The sequence below is a fragment of the Macaca mulatta genome, chromosome 9 (assembly GCF_049350105.2).
Source record: "Macaca mulatta isolate MMU2019108-1 chromosome 9, T2T-MMU8v2.0, whole genome shotgun sequence".
NCBI lineage: Eukaryota > Metazoa > Chordata > Mammalia > Primates > Cercopithecidae > Macaca > Macaca mulatta.
Window position 1 is genome coordinate 131,339,176 of NC_133414.1, and position 14,055 is coordinate 131,353,230.

The following is a 14,055-nucleotide window of genomic DNA, read 5'->3' on the forward strand; positions in this document are numbered from 1 at the left end:
TGATACAATCTCAGCTCACTGCAACCTCTGCCTCCTGGGTTCAAGCAATTTTCCTGCTTCAGCCTGCTAAGTAGCTGGGATTACAGACACCCGCCACCATGCTTGGCTAATTTTTTGTATTTTTAGTAGAAATGGGGTTTTGCCATGTTGCCAGGCTGGTCTCAAACTCCTGACGTCAGGTGATCCGCCTGCCTCAGCCTCCCAAAGTCTTGGGATTACAGGCGTGAGCTACTGCGCTTGGCCTGGTTTATTATTATTATTATTATTATTATTATATTTTAAGTTCTGGGATACATGTGCAGAACATGCAGGTTTGTTACAGAGGTATACATGTGCCATGGTGGTTTGCTGCACCCATCAACCCATCATCTACATTAGGTATTTCTCCTAATGCTCTCTCTCCCCTTAACCCCACCCCCCAGCAGGCCCCAGTGTGTGATATTCCCCTCCCTGTGTCCATGTGTTCTCATTGTTCAACTCCTACTTATGAGTGAAAACATGCGGTGTTTGATTTTCTATTCCTGTGTTAGTTTGCTGAGAATGATGATTTCCAGCTTCATCCATGTCCCTGCAAAGGACATGAACTCATCCTTTTTTATGGCTGCATAGTATTCTGTGGTGTATATGTGCCATATTTTCTTTATCCAGTCTATCATTGATGGGCATTTGGGTTGGTTCCAAGTCTTTGCTATTGTGAACAGTGCTGCAGTACACATACGTGTGCATGTGTCTTTATGGTAGAATAATTTATAATCCTTTGGGTATATATCCAGTAATGGGATTGCTGGGTCAAATGATATTTCTGGCTCTAGATCCTTGAGGAATCACCACATTGTCTTCCACAGTGGTCGAACTAGTTTACACTCCCACCAACAGTGTAAAAGCGTTCCTATTTGTCCATATCCTCTCCAGCATCTGTTTTCCAACTTTTTAATGACCGCCATTCTAACTGGCATGAGATGGCATCTATTGTGTTTTTGATTTGCATTTCTCTAATGACCAGTGATGATGAGCTTTTTTTTTCATATTTTTTTTGGCCACATAAATGTCTTCTTTTGAGAAGCGTCTGTTCATATCTTTTGCCCACTTTTCTATGGGGTTGTTTTTTTCTTGTAAATATGTTTAAGTTCTTTGTAGATTCTGGACATTAGCCCTTTGTCAGATGGATAGACTGCATTTTTTTTTTTTTAAGTGACATGGTCTCACCACATATCCCAGTCTGGACTCGAACTCCTGGGCTCAAGCAATCTTCCTGCCTCAGCCTCCCTAGCTTCCAAGTAGATAGGACTACAGGCTCAAGCCACCATGCCCAGCCAGGAGCAATTTTGAAAGGCAAAAGGACCATGACTTAATGCTGCACATTTAGAACATCCAGGAATGCAGATGCCCAGGCCAAAGGGCCCTGAGGTCGGAGCAGGCAGGATTGTGCCGGGGGCTCTCAGCCCTTTGCTGAGGGCCACTTGTTCTGTCCTTGACTGTGGACTATTGCAAAGGGTGGAGATCAGAGACTGGAAAAAAATCCTTGCTCCAGTCCCTTGTTGCGTGCTTCCTGGTGGCCTGACCTGTAGCAGATAGCCCTCCTCCTCCGGCCTCAGCTTCCTCATCTGTGATGTGGGGAAGGTGCCGTCACCTATCCCCGGGGCTTCTGTGAGAACCAAATGGAGAAGAGCAAAGGCCACCGTGAGTTGGGGTGAGCCATGCCCACGTGAGGGGTTGGCTCTGTGGTCCCTGTGTGCTCACAAAGACTGCCGTTTCCTATGGGTGAAAGGGGAAGTGACCCTAGAACACCTTTGTGTCAGGGATGCCTGCCAGATGGCCTTTAGTGCACTCTCTTCCCAACCCTGTCAGCAACTGACAGGTTCAATAAGACTTTGCCAAAATGTTCAACTAGCTTTTCCTGACGCGGGTCTTTCTTCAATTCTGTCCCACACCGCTAACTGCAAACTTCTCTCAGAACACCTTTCACAAAAATGAAGCTGACATAGCTGCAGAAAGAGAATTTATGGTAGTGTTATATATAATTGTGAAAATTGGCACAGTGGCTGGCACATAGGGGATGTTCATTCACCCAGTGAGCCCTTCACTGTGCCCAGGCCCTGGGACAGTTGGGGTGTCTGGGCACATGGTCTCTGCCTTGCTTGTGGAGCTTGCCTGCTTGAGGGAATAGCCTGCCAATCACACAGGTCTCCATTTTCCTCCGCCCTCTTAGGTTCAGTGGTTGGGGGCTACAAATGGAGTTGACAAAAGACAGATTAACAAGAGAAAAAATGGGTTTAATTGGATTCTTAGGCACTGGAGTTCACGGAGAAATGTGGCTCAAGGAGGCAGCTAGGATTTACTGTCTTAAGCTAAAAAAGAAGAGGAGTTTTGGGCTTCTGGAGGGTAGGGAAGCCATGGGAAGGTAAGGGGAGGAAATGTGTGGTAAATAAGGGTTGTTTAGTAAGTAAGAGTTGTCTCAGGTGCTAACAGTTGTCTGGTTTTCTTCCCGCTGTGGGGGAGGAGGGAGACATCTGTACAAGTAGAAATTTATGCCCTGCTTTTAGGCAGAAAGAAGGGCAGAGAGCTAATTGCCTTCAGCTGAAAACAATTCTTATGCCAAAACGGTATATTTTGGGGTAGCATATTCTGGTCCCCTTTATTAATAACTTACACCCTATTAAAGAAGAATAATGACTAAGTGACCAGAGATTGAGCGCTGAGTGGATAAGTTTTATTGCCAGGTGGGGAGCCTGATCTAGCTTAGTCTTGGCTCTGAGGGATGGAATCGGAGCGGGGGCAGGAATGATGTACGTTTTTCGTAGCTGAAAGCCCACAGGCGGTGCTGCATTGACGTCAGGAAGGCAGTCTTGCCGAGCACTGGTGCCTGCCTGGCCACACCTGAGCTTGTCAGTGAACTGGGTACCTGGCTGGCTGAGGGTGCTATCCTGCATCCAAGAGCTGCCCTGGCATCGTGGTGCCCAGTGTGTCTGCTGCACACAGGATACACCAAAGCAGTGATATGGTTAGGCTTTGTGTCCCCACCCAAATCTCATCTTGAATTGTAATCCCCATAATCTCCACATATCAAGGGAGGGACAAGGTGGGGGAAGTTGAGTCATGGGGGTGGTTTCCGCCTTGCTGTTCTTGTGCTACTGAGTGAGTTCTCATGAGATCTGATGGTTTTATGAGGGGCTCTTTCCCCTTGGCTTGGCACTTCTTCCTGCCACCTTGTGAAGAAGGTGCCTTGCTTCGGCTTTGCCTTCTGCCATGATTGTAAGCTTCCTGAGGCCCCACCCTCAGCCATGCTGAACTGTGAGTCAATTAAACTCCCTTCCTTTATAAATTACCCAGTCTTGGGCAGTTCTTATAGCAGTGTGAAAATGGACTGATAGGCTGGGCACAGTGACTCACGCCTGTAATCCCAGCACTTTGGAGAGTGAGGTGGGCGGATCACCTAAGATCAGGAGTTCAAGACCAGCCCGGCCAACATGATGAAACCCCGTCTCTACTAAAAATGCAAAAATTAGCTGGACATGGAGGTGTGCCTATAATCCCAACTACTCAGGAGGCTGAGACAGGAGAATCGCTTGAACCTGGGAGGTGGAAGTTGCAGTGAGCCGAGATCACGCCACTGCATTCCCACCTGGGCGACAGAGCAAGACCCTGTCTCGGAAAGTAAACTGATACAGCAGGATTGTGGCACCCAGGGAGGTGTGCACTGTGCCGGCAGGTGACGTGGCCAGCTCGAGTTTGTCCCATCTGATGGGTTATGTACCTATTAAAATAATATAGAATCATGAAAAATAATATATAAACTCATAAATGCAAGAAGTAGAACATTAAAAAATCTTGACTATAGTGCTTAGAAACCCTTTGACAGCAAGTGATAGCAACTCAAATATAATTAGCTTATACAAAAAAGAGAATTAATGGACTCATATGTCTGGGAGTATTCCTGGACTTCTGGATCCAAGGATTCAAACAATGTTCCCAGTTTTTCTTTTCTTTTCTTTCTTTTTTCTGTCCCTATCTCTCAGCTCTGCTTGTCTTTCCTCTGCTTAATTCTTGGCTGGGTCAGGGGGTCAAAGAACAGCTTGCTTAACAACCCCAAGGCAAATAGAGCTTCTTTTCTGAAAACCAGCAGGAAAGTCATGGAAAGGACTCTCTTGGGAAGGATGGTGGGGGTCACGTGGAATGGCCGTTACTGAAGAGGGGGATGAAGGAGTGCCACACAGTGAAAACCATGACCGTGTGAGCACAAGGCACCCCTGATAGGACCCAGTGGTTCATCAGTCACTTCTCTGCCTGAGTAGTAGGAGCCTAGATTTTATAGTTATTTTCAATGACAAAAACCACAGTTTATAAAAGAGCATAATCTGACCCAGAGGTGTCCTTTCGGTCATGTTATGATTGGGGACAAAATAGACATGCTTTTGAGCCTGATCATATAGTAGATACCAGGGTTTAGTACACTGTCTCTATAAAGGGCAGATGATAATGGTTAAGGCTTATGAGCTATATGGCTTCTGTTGCAGGTACTCAACTCTGCTACTGTAATTTGAAAGCAGCCACAGGCTATACCTAAACAAATGGGCATGACAGTGTGCCAATAAAACTTTATTTACAAGAACAGGTGTTGGGCCAGATTTGACCCACAGGCCTTATCTTGCCATCCCCTTGATATAAACATGACTGAAAAATTTATATTCTAATAGACCATAAGACACTGCTCTAAAGTAAATTGTATATTTTTAAACCACGTGTCTGATAAGGAGTTAATATGCAAAATATATAAGGGACTCCTATTCAATAACAACAACAACAACAACAACAAAAAACCTGATTAAAAAATGGGCAAAGGAATAGAACAGACATTTGTCCAAACAAGATATACAAATGACTCTAAGTATATGAAAAGATGCTCAATATCACTAATCATTAGAAAAATGCAAATCAAAACCTCAACATGTTGCCTGGGCAACAAAGTGAGACCCATCTCTACAGAAAAAAACAAAAAATTAGCTGGGCGTGGTGGCTTGGGCCTATAGTCCTAGCTACATAGGAGGCTGAGGTGGATCATTTGAACCCAGGAGGTCGAAGCTGCAGTGAGCTGTGATCACACTACTGCACTCCAGCCTGAGCAACAGAGTTGAGACCCTGTCTCAACAAAACAAAACAAAAACCTGAAAAACCACAATGAGCTGTCACCTCATACCTGTTAGGACAGCTATTATAATAAAAACAAAAAATAACTTGTTGATGAAGATGTGGAGAAATGGGAACCATTGTGCACTGTTGGTGGGGATGTAAAATAGCACAGTCAGCTACTATGGAAAATAGTATGAGGGTTCCTCAAAAAATTAAAAGTAGAATTACCACATGGTTCAGCAATCTCTGGGTGTTTATCCAAAGAATTCAAGGCTGGGTGCCGTGGCTCATGCCTGTCATCTCAGCACTTTGGGAGGCCGAGGTGGGTGGATCACGAGGTCAGGAGATCAAGACCATCCTGGCCAACCTGGTGAAACCCCGTTGCTACTAAAAATACAAAAAAATTAGCTGGGTGTGGTTGCGTGTGCCTGTAGTCCCAGGTGCTCTGGAGGCTGAGGCAGGAGAATCGCTTGAACCCGGGAAGCGGAGGTTGCAGTGAGCCGAGATCGCGCTACTGCACTCCAGCCTGGTGACAGAGCAAGACTCTGTCTAAAAAAAAAAAGCAAATCAGGATCTCAAAGAGATGTTTGCACTCCCTTGTTCATTGCAGCATTATTCATAAGAGCCGAGAGGTGAAAACAACCTCAAAGTCTATAGGTTGATGAATGAATAAAAAAAACTGTGGCGTGTTCGTGCAATGGAGTACTATCCAGCCTTATTAAGAAGGAAATCCTGCCATAGCCACAACATGTATGAACCTGTAGGACATTATTCTAAGTGAAATAAGGTAGTCACAGAAGAACAAATAATGCACAATTCCATTCATGTGAGAAATTTAAAGTAGTCAAACTCATAATAGAATGGTGGTTGCCAGGGGAGAGGGAAATGGGGAATTGTTGCTCAGTGGGTATAAAGTTTCTGTTATACAAGATGAGAAAGTTCAAGAGGTCTGCTGTATAACATTGTGCTTATAGTTAATCATACTGTGCACTTAAAGATTTGTTAAGGTTGGGCGCGGTGGCTCATGCCCGTAATCCTAGCACTTTGGGAGGCGGAGGCGGGTGGATCACGAGGTCAGGAGATTGAGATCATCATGGCTAACATGGTGAAACCCCGTCTCTACTAAAAAAATACAAAAAAGTTAGCCAGGTGTGGTGGCGGGCGCCTGTAGTCCTAACTACTTGGGAGGCTGAGGCAGGAGAATGGCGTGAACCCAGGAGGCAGAGCTTGCAGTGAGCCAAGATCGCACCATTGCACTCCAGCCTGAGTGACACAGTGAGACTCTGTCTCAAAAAATAAAATAAAATAAAATAAAATAAATAGATAAATTTGTTAAGAGGACAGATCTCATGTTGTGTTTTTTAAATCACAATAAAAATATATGATTATCCTTTAGTATCCTTTGGGCATTGGTTCCAGGCCCCCCTTGTATACTAAATCCATGGATGCTCAAGTTCCTGATATAAAGTGGCATAGTATTCACATATAACTTATGCACATCATCCTCCAAACTCTAATCTCTGAATTACTTATAATACCTCATACAATGTAAATGCTGTGTAAGAGTTGTAGAAAATTTTTCTGTAGAGACAGGGTCTTGCCATGTTGCCCAGACTGGTCTCAAACTCCTGGGCTCAAGCAATTCTCCTGCCTCTGCCTCCCAAAGTGCTGGGATTATAGACGTGAGACATGAGCCACTATACCTAGCTGTTGTCTTTATTTTTGATACATAAAAGGAGGGTCATGATGTGTGTGTTGTTCAGGGAATAATGATAAGAAAAAAGTCTGTATGTGTTCAGTACAGATGGCTTTTCTCCCCCCCTCAAGAGTTTTCAATTCGAGGGTGGTTGAATCCATGGATGTGGAACCTATAAGGAGGGCTGACTGTGTATATCAAATAATGTACATTTTATAATAGTATACTATACTATTATATATATATATTAGTATCGTAAGTATACTATTATATATTTTATAATAGTGTATTTTTTGTTCCTGATGTGATGGGAAGCATTTGGAAAACATAAAATTGATCCCATCACAGAAGAGGAATTAAGATTGCCTTGGGTTAAGGGTTAAGTAAGGTTCTATTACAAGTTAATCTGCTAAGGATGTTGGTCATGGCCACATTCAAGAAGTGGTGTCTGGAGGCCACAGTGAGATGGCCCCGTTCAAACATCAGCTGGAATTGTATGGCAGTGCGTACAGTTATGTCACAAATTAGCATGGCATACCTAGTCGAGGTTTCAAACTCCCTCCTGCACCTTCCAAAGCAGGTGTTGCTTGGGATTGAAAACCTTCACTATTCGGTCAACAGAAGGCCCTCACAGCTCTGATGGGAATGTCATCTGAGAAGGGCTGGTCTCCTCATGGATTTGCATTTCCGCACCTTGAGACTCTGCTTCAACCAGCTGCTGTTTTAACTGGCACAGAGGGCCTCGCTGAGAGCCTCTTGGGGTCTATCCAGATCTGAGAAGGAATCTGGGATCCTGGGGTCAGTTCCGTGTCCTGGCCCGAGGATGGGATTTTGTACCCCGTTGCTTTCTGCAGTTGTGATTAGGTGGTGCTTGGCAACGGCCTGGAGCTAGGCGTCTGAGTGACTGTCCGTCCTAGGGCGTTCAACTCCAGACCTCTCTTACCCAGGCCAGCGGAGGGTGGAAACTCTGAGAACATTCCATTAGAGTAAGATACGTTTAATAAGAGCAATGGAAAATGGTAAACCTGGCTTGGGGAAAGGGAATGTGCTCTTTCATGTAAAACAAACAAACAAAAAATGTGACTGTGAGAAGCATCCAGAAAAATACGATGACCTGGAGGCTGGATTTACAAATTGGCACTGAGAGAAATCTCATTTCCATAGTCGATGACTCCCCCTTCAGCTATGTTCATGCCAGTGGAGCAAACCAAAATAACTTTATAAATTAAAGTTTATGCAGTCAGGAAAGCTATGCCTGGACTGTCACACACCAGATGAAACCCTTGAAGGCTTTGTTTACAACTGACATCCTGGGGTTGGAGGTTAATAGTGTCTGGAGAAGGTTAGGTCATGCACATGTTAAATAGCAATTAAAACAAAATCACTGGTGGTGGTCAAAGAGAGACACAGCTATGTTTACTTACAATAGTTTATGCCACCTTTGTTTGTTTGTTTGTTTTGCCCTCTGGAAAGAATATCTTTGTCCTGCCATAATTAATTGTAACCAGCTTTTGTTTAGAGGGGGCCACATGGAAACTGCTCAGAGAGCTCAAAGTATGTTGGCAAGTGGTGACTTGTAACCAGTACCTCAATCATTTTCTTTTATGATACACATAATAGAAGGATGCATTTGGGATGTAAAAGGTTCAAATTATAGAGGCACATACATATACAGACAATCATGAAAGTCTCCCCTACCCTGCCTGGCTGCTGACATTTGGTGATAATCTTTCCAGACATCTTTCTAAATGCTGACTTTATATGTTGGTGAACAAGTGTTTATATCCATATGCACACAAATATGTAATTAGCTTTATTTTTATTTTAATTTCTTTTGAGAGAGGGTCTCAGGCTGGAGTGCACTAGTGCGATCATAGCTCACTGCAGCCTCGACCTCCCGGACTCAAGCAATCCTCCCACTTTGGCCTCCCGAGGAGCTGGGACTATAGGCATGCACCACTACACCCAGCTAATTTTTAAATTTTTCTGTAGAGACAGGGTCTTGCCATGTTGCCCAGGCTGGTCTCAAACTCCTGGGCTCAAGCAGTCCTCCTGCCTCTGCCTCCCAATGTGCTGGGATTATAGACATGAGCCACTATGCCTAGCTGTTGTCTTTATTTTTGATACATAAAAAGAGGGTCATGATGTGTGTGTTGATGTACAGCTTGCTTTTTTCACTTACACATCCAGAGTTCCTTCACACTGACCCATGTGCAGATTACATTTTTTTAATACTTCAGTGCTTTCTATAATATGATTTCTGTTCCTAATTTATTGAGCCGTTTCCTCACCCTTTGTTTTTGATACCAAATGAAGCAGTGAAAGCGTGAGATTATGAATGTGCCTTGTGGAGCTTAGACTGCCTGGCTTTGAAACAGGACTTAGACTAGGTGAGTGACCTAGGGCAGGGGGTGGCAAACTTTGGCCTCCATGGCAAATCCACCCTGCTGTGTTTCTGTAGGGCCTGTGAGCCAAGACTGATTTTTTCATTTTTAAATGGTTAAAAAAATAAAATAAAAAGATAAGTATTTCCCAATATATGAAAACAGTGTGAAATTCACAATTCAGTGTCCATTAACTTAAGTTTTGTTGAACACCATGGTCATTTGTGAATCTATTATCTAGGGCTTTTTTCATGCCACAGAATTGAGTAGTTGTGACAGAGACCATATGGCCCACCTAGAATATTTACCGTCTGGCCTTTTACAGAAAACATTTGCTGACCTCTGACCTAGGGCAAGTTACTAATCTCTCCATGTCTCAACTTTCTTTTCTTTAAAATGGAGATACTAGCCGGGTGCGGTGGCTCATGCCTGTAATCCCAGCACTTTGGGAGGCCGAGGCGGGCTGATCACCTGAGGTCAGAAGTTCAAGACCAGCCTGGTCAACATGGTGAAACCCCGTCTTTACTAAATATACAAAAAATTAGCCGGGCGTGGTGGCGAGTGCCTGTAATCCCAGCTACTCAGTAGGCTGAGGGAGGAGAATTGCTTGAACCCAGGAAGGGGAGGTTGCAGTGAGCCGAGATCATGCCATTGCCCTCCAGCCTGGGCAACAAGAGGGAAACTTCATCTCAAAAACAAAACAAAAAACAAAACAGCAGCAACAACAACAACAAAACCCAGAAAGCAGATACTAGTAATATCTACCTTGTAGAGTTAAGTGACTTTATATATATATGTCAAATATCATATGTAGAATACCTACTTTATAGGGTTATCTAAGTTACTTAGTACATGTATCAAATAAATATGTGCCAGACACACCAGGTATATCATGTATCAAATATATATGAATTGTGTGTAAACACTTTTAACTTTTAATTTAATTTAATTTATTTATTTGCTTATTTGAGATGGAGTCTCACCCTGTCACCCAGGCTGGAGTGCAATGGCACGATCTCTGCTCACTGCAACCTCCACCTCCCGGGTTCAAGCGATTCTCTTGTCTCAGTCCCCTGAGTAGCTGAGACTACAGGTGCGCTTCACCATGTACAGCTAATTTTTTTTGTATTTTTAGTAGAGACGGAGTTTCATCATGTTGGCCAGTCTGGTCTCAAACTCCTGACCTCAGGTGATCTGCCTGCCTCGACGTCCCAAAATGCTGGGATTATAGGTGTGAGCCACTGCATCCAGCTGACTTTGAACTTTTTACATGCTCAAAAAAGTTTAGCTACTATTACTGTATTGTTGTTATTGTTATTGTAAGTGCATAATTCTTTGTGCACATGTGCGAGGATGTCACAGATACCCAGCAGTAGGCTTAAAGGTGAAGGGTCTTAACAAATTGTCTTCCAGAATGGCCCTACCAAGTCATGCTCCCAACAATGGAGTCTCCGCTTTCCTGCATTCTTGGCAACTCTGGATAGGGACTAGGGCTTAGATAAGAGCACTGAATCTTCAAAGAGTTGGGTTTTCACCTCCGCAGAGGCTCTTCAGAGTCTGGGAGTGCTGTGTCCAGACCTGTGGGGTGAATCTCCCTGGAAAGCCTTAAATCAGAACATGCTCATTGTTTGCTGAGTGAGAGTCTCTTCTGTGCTAAGCCTTTGACCTGTACATTTTCATTTTACAGATGAAACTGAGGGGCTCAGAGAAATTAAATCACCTGCTCCAGGTCCTAAAGCTACTTGCAGAAGTAGGGTTTGAACCCAGTTGTGGGGGCCTTCATACAGCTTTCTATGCCATTCTCCCTCATTCCAGGAAGGGTAAGGCGATGTCAGAGATAGTCATTTTCTTTTCCTTTTTCTTTTTTCTTTTTCTTTTATTTGAGGCAGGATCTCGCTGTGTCACTCAGGCTGGAGTGCAGTGGCGTCATCACAACCTATTGCAGCCTCGATCTCCCAGGCTCCAGCCATCCTACCGCCTTATTTACATTTTCTTTATTTTTTTGTACAGTCAAGGTCTCACTATGTTGCCCAGGTCTTGAACTCCTGGACTCAAATGATCCTACTGCCTTGGCCTCCCAAAGTACTGGGATTACAGGCATGAGCCACTGTGCCCGGCCCTACACTACGTTTTCCATGCACACTTTTTCCTTAAGTCAGCACCTTGATGACTGGATCAGAGCTACACACCAAATTGGAAGTCAACGTTGGAGAGAGTGGCTTAGTCATGACCTGTGTTTATCTCCTCTTGCTCTGAGTAAAGAGGATGTGTAATAGAGTATGTTACTATATTTTTCGTATCCCGATGCCATAGCCTGTGCTGCCCAGTCACACTGAGAACAATGCAGTTCTCATAGATAACCCGTTGTTGGGTGAAATGTCTATTTCTAGGCATCTCCACGTTCTCCTATCAAGGGCCTTTGCAACAGCATTTCCCGTGTTCCATCAGCGCATCTGCAAAACACGAAGCAGCTTCATTCACCCAGAGACTCCTGACCTTGTACATGAGGGGAAAATGTTTCTGGTTTTGTGTGTGTTTTCTATGACGAACATTTGCATTCTTTCCTCCCCTCACTTTTTTTTTTTCTCACATTGACATTAAGAAACAACAACAAAACGCTGCTTGCTCCCAAACTGTTTGAATTTAAAACTCGGGATCTTAATTTGCATAGACAGTAGTTCTCTACAAGGAATGTGAACCATTGACAGAATTTCCTAAAGGAACAAAGAGCCATAATTCCCTGATTAAAACCATGTTAAAACAAAAAGCAAACTATATCCAAAAGGCCCTTTAAGAGTAGTTCTTGTTTAATCAGATTTCAAAGGCAGCACAAGCTGGATGTTTATGGCATCACCAAGGCCTTTCTGTGATGCCTGAGCTTTTCAAGAACATACCCAGAACTTCGCTTAAGCCTGTCTTTACTTGGAGCTGTCTCCCAAAGGCTTGGCCTTCCTCTCTGCAGCCTCAGTTACTGAGTCACTGGAACAGAGGAAGAAGCCCAGGCTTCCATTCTGACAGTCTGCGAACATTTATCTGGAGTTGTAATTGTCATACTCCCACGTTATTTTCTTGCTATCTTCTAGAGTGATGATGAAAGATGTCCGGGGGAAAGAAAATAAAACAAAAAACCTTCTAGCATCTACGCACCTAAAGCAGGGTTTGTCAACCTTGACACCATTGCCATTTGGGGCTGGATAATTCTTTGTCGTGGGGGCTGGCCGGTGCATTGGATGATGTTTAACAGCATCTGTGGCCTTTAGCTTCATAGTTATAACAACCAAAAATGTCTCCAGACTTTGTCATATGTCCTCTTGGGGGTAAAATTGCTCCCGGTTGAGAACCACTGGCCTCGATTTTGGTGGTCTAGAATTTGCAAGCTGCTTCTCCACCCTGTGCATATCCAATCCTCAGCCCTTCCACTGAGGATGAGAACTGGGTTTTCTTCTTTTCATCCTACCCTCCCTGCCTTGAGATAGTTCTGCATCTGGACAGATGTGCCAAGTACAATTCTGGCTCAGGTGATTGAAGTCTAAGTCAGGCATATGTCTTCACTCTGCCTGACCGTCCCTCTTGCTGCTGGCCTGCGTGGCGTGCTGGTGCCGGTAGGGGCAGCTGTGTGAGTAGCAGGACCATCCTGGAGACAGCCATGCAAAGGGAAACCATCTGGGCGGGGTGAGCCTGCCAGCCCCAGCTGCAGGTCCTGGTGGAGTCAACAGTTGATGGATCACTGAGCTCTGACCTCCAGGCAGTCCAGGCCTGCGATGGGCAGAAAGCTGTCTTGCTTCTCCTTTTGGAACCCGAAGGGCAAAGACGGGGTGAAGTTGCCAGGAGAGGCTTTCAGCTGGATCCTAGGGGCCAGCGTGCAGCCCTTTTCCAGGGCTGGGAGTTGGGGAGAAGTGTCTCTCTCTGGGCGGTCTGGATGGGCCAGAACCTTGAGCTGGGTGCAGAGGGCTACGGTGGAGAGGCGGGGAAGGGCGCTGGATCGGGTGTCCTGTCTCAAGACCTGGGCATGGTTTTAGTTCTACCCCGGGTAGCAGCACGATCTTGTGCAAATAGTTATCTTCCTTCTGGTCCTCATGTTTCTCATAAAGCTGACTTCCAACTAGAACATTCTACCTTTCTATTTTTCTCCTGATTTGTAGACAAAGATGGTGCTGTTAAGTAATGGAAATGTGGCCTTCCTAAATTTGCTTTGAGTCCTGAGTTCCTGATTTGGGGGCAAGTGTCTGTGAAGGGCTTGGGGTCACTCTGTGGCTTTTGCCTTATTTTTATGGGTCTTAGAGGATACCTCAATAAATAGCATTTTTCTTCCCTGAACAAATTGAGAGATGAGGCCATGGTTGAAACTTTGAACTTTGGAACTTGCCCAGATGTATCAGGTCAGTCATCCTCTTCCCCTGGGGCTAGTAAACCAAGTGTTCCAAAGGCCAGGTGGTCTTAGGGAAAATGATGGACCCTGGAGGGTGAGGGTCATGGCCCGTGAGGACTACAGAGGATCCCCTAGCCACACTGGAGAGGGGACGGTGCCTTGGTTTTCCTGATAATCCCCCTTAGTGCTCAAGGCTGGTTTCAATCCTGCTGTACTAATCTGCTGATGAGGGAGAGTTGGTGGCTCAGTGGTGACAGCACAGGGATGACAGAGGGTGTCCACCCCACCCAGGGCCCCCGTGAGCTCGTATCTGAGGGTCTATTGAGATTACAGAGGCCCTTGATAGAGTCCAAAATTTGAAGGACAAGCAAGGAAGATTGGAGCATCTGTGAACTATCTCCAGTTCAGCATTGCATTGGAAAAGGAATTACATCAGGTCACTGATGTCTTCTCCTAACTTAGTGATCTCCACAGCCCCC

The 14,055-nt window shown here is 44.8% G+C and overlaps 1 protein-coding gene across 5 annotated transcripts in view; it reads left to right on the forward strand.

Moving 5' to 3' along the window:
* GRK5 (G protein-coupled receptor kinase 5) overlaps positions 1-14,055 on the forward strand; it is a 253,439-nt gene that overhangs the window by 33,173 nt on the left and 206,211 nt on the right. The window lies entirely within an intron of this gene.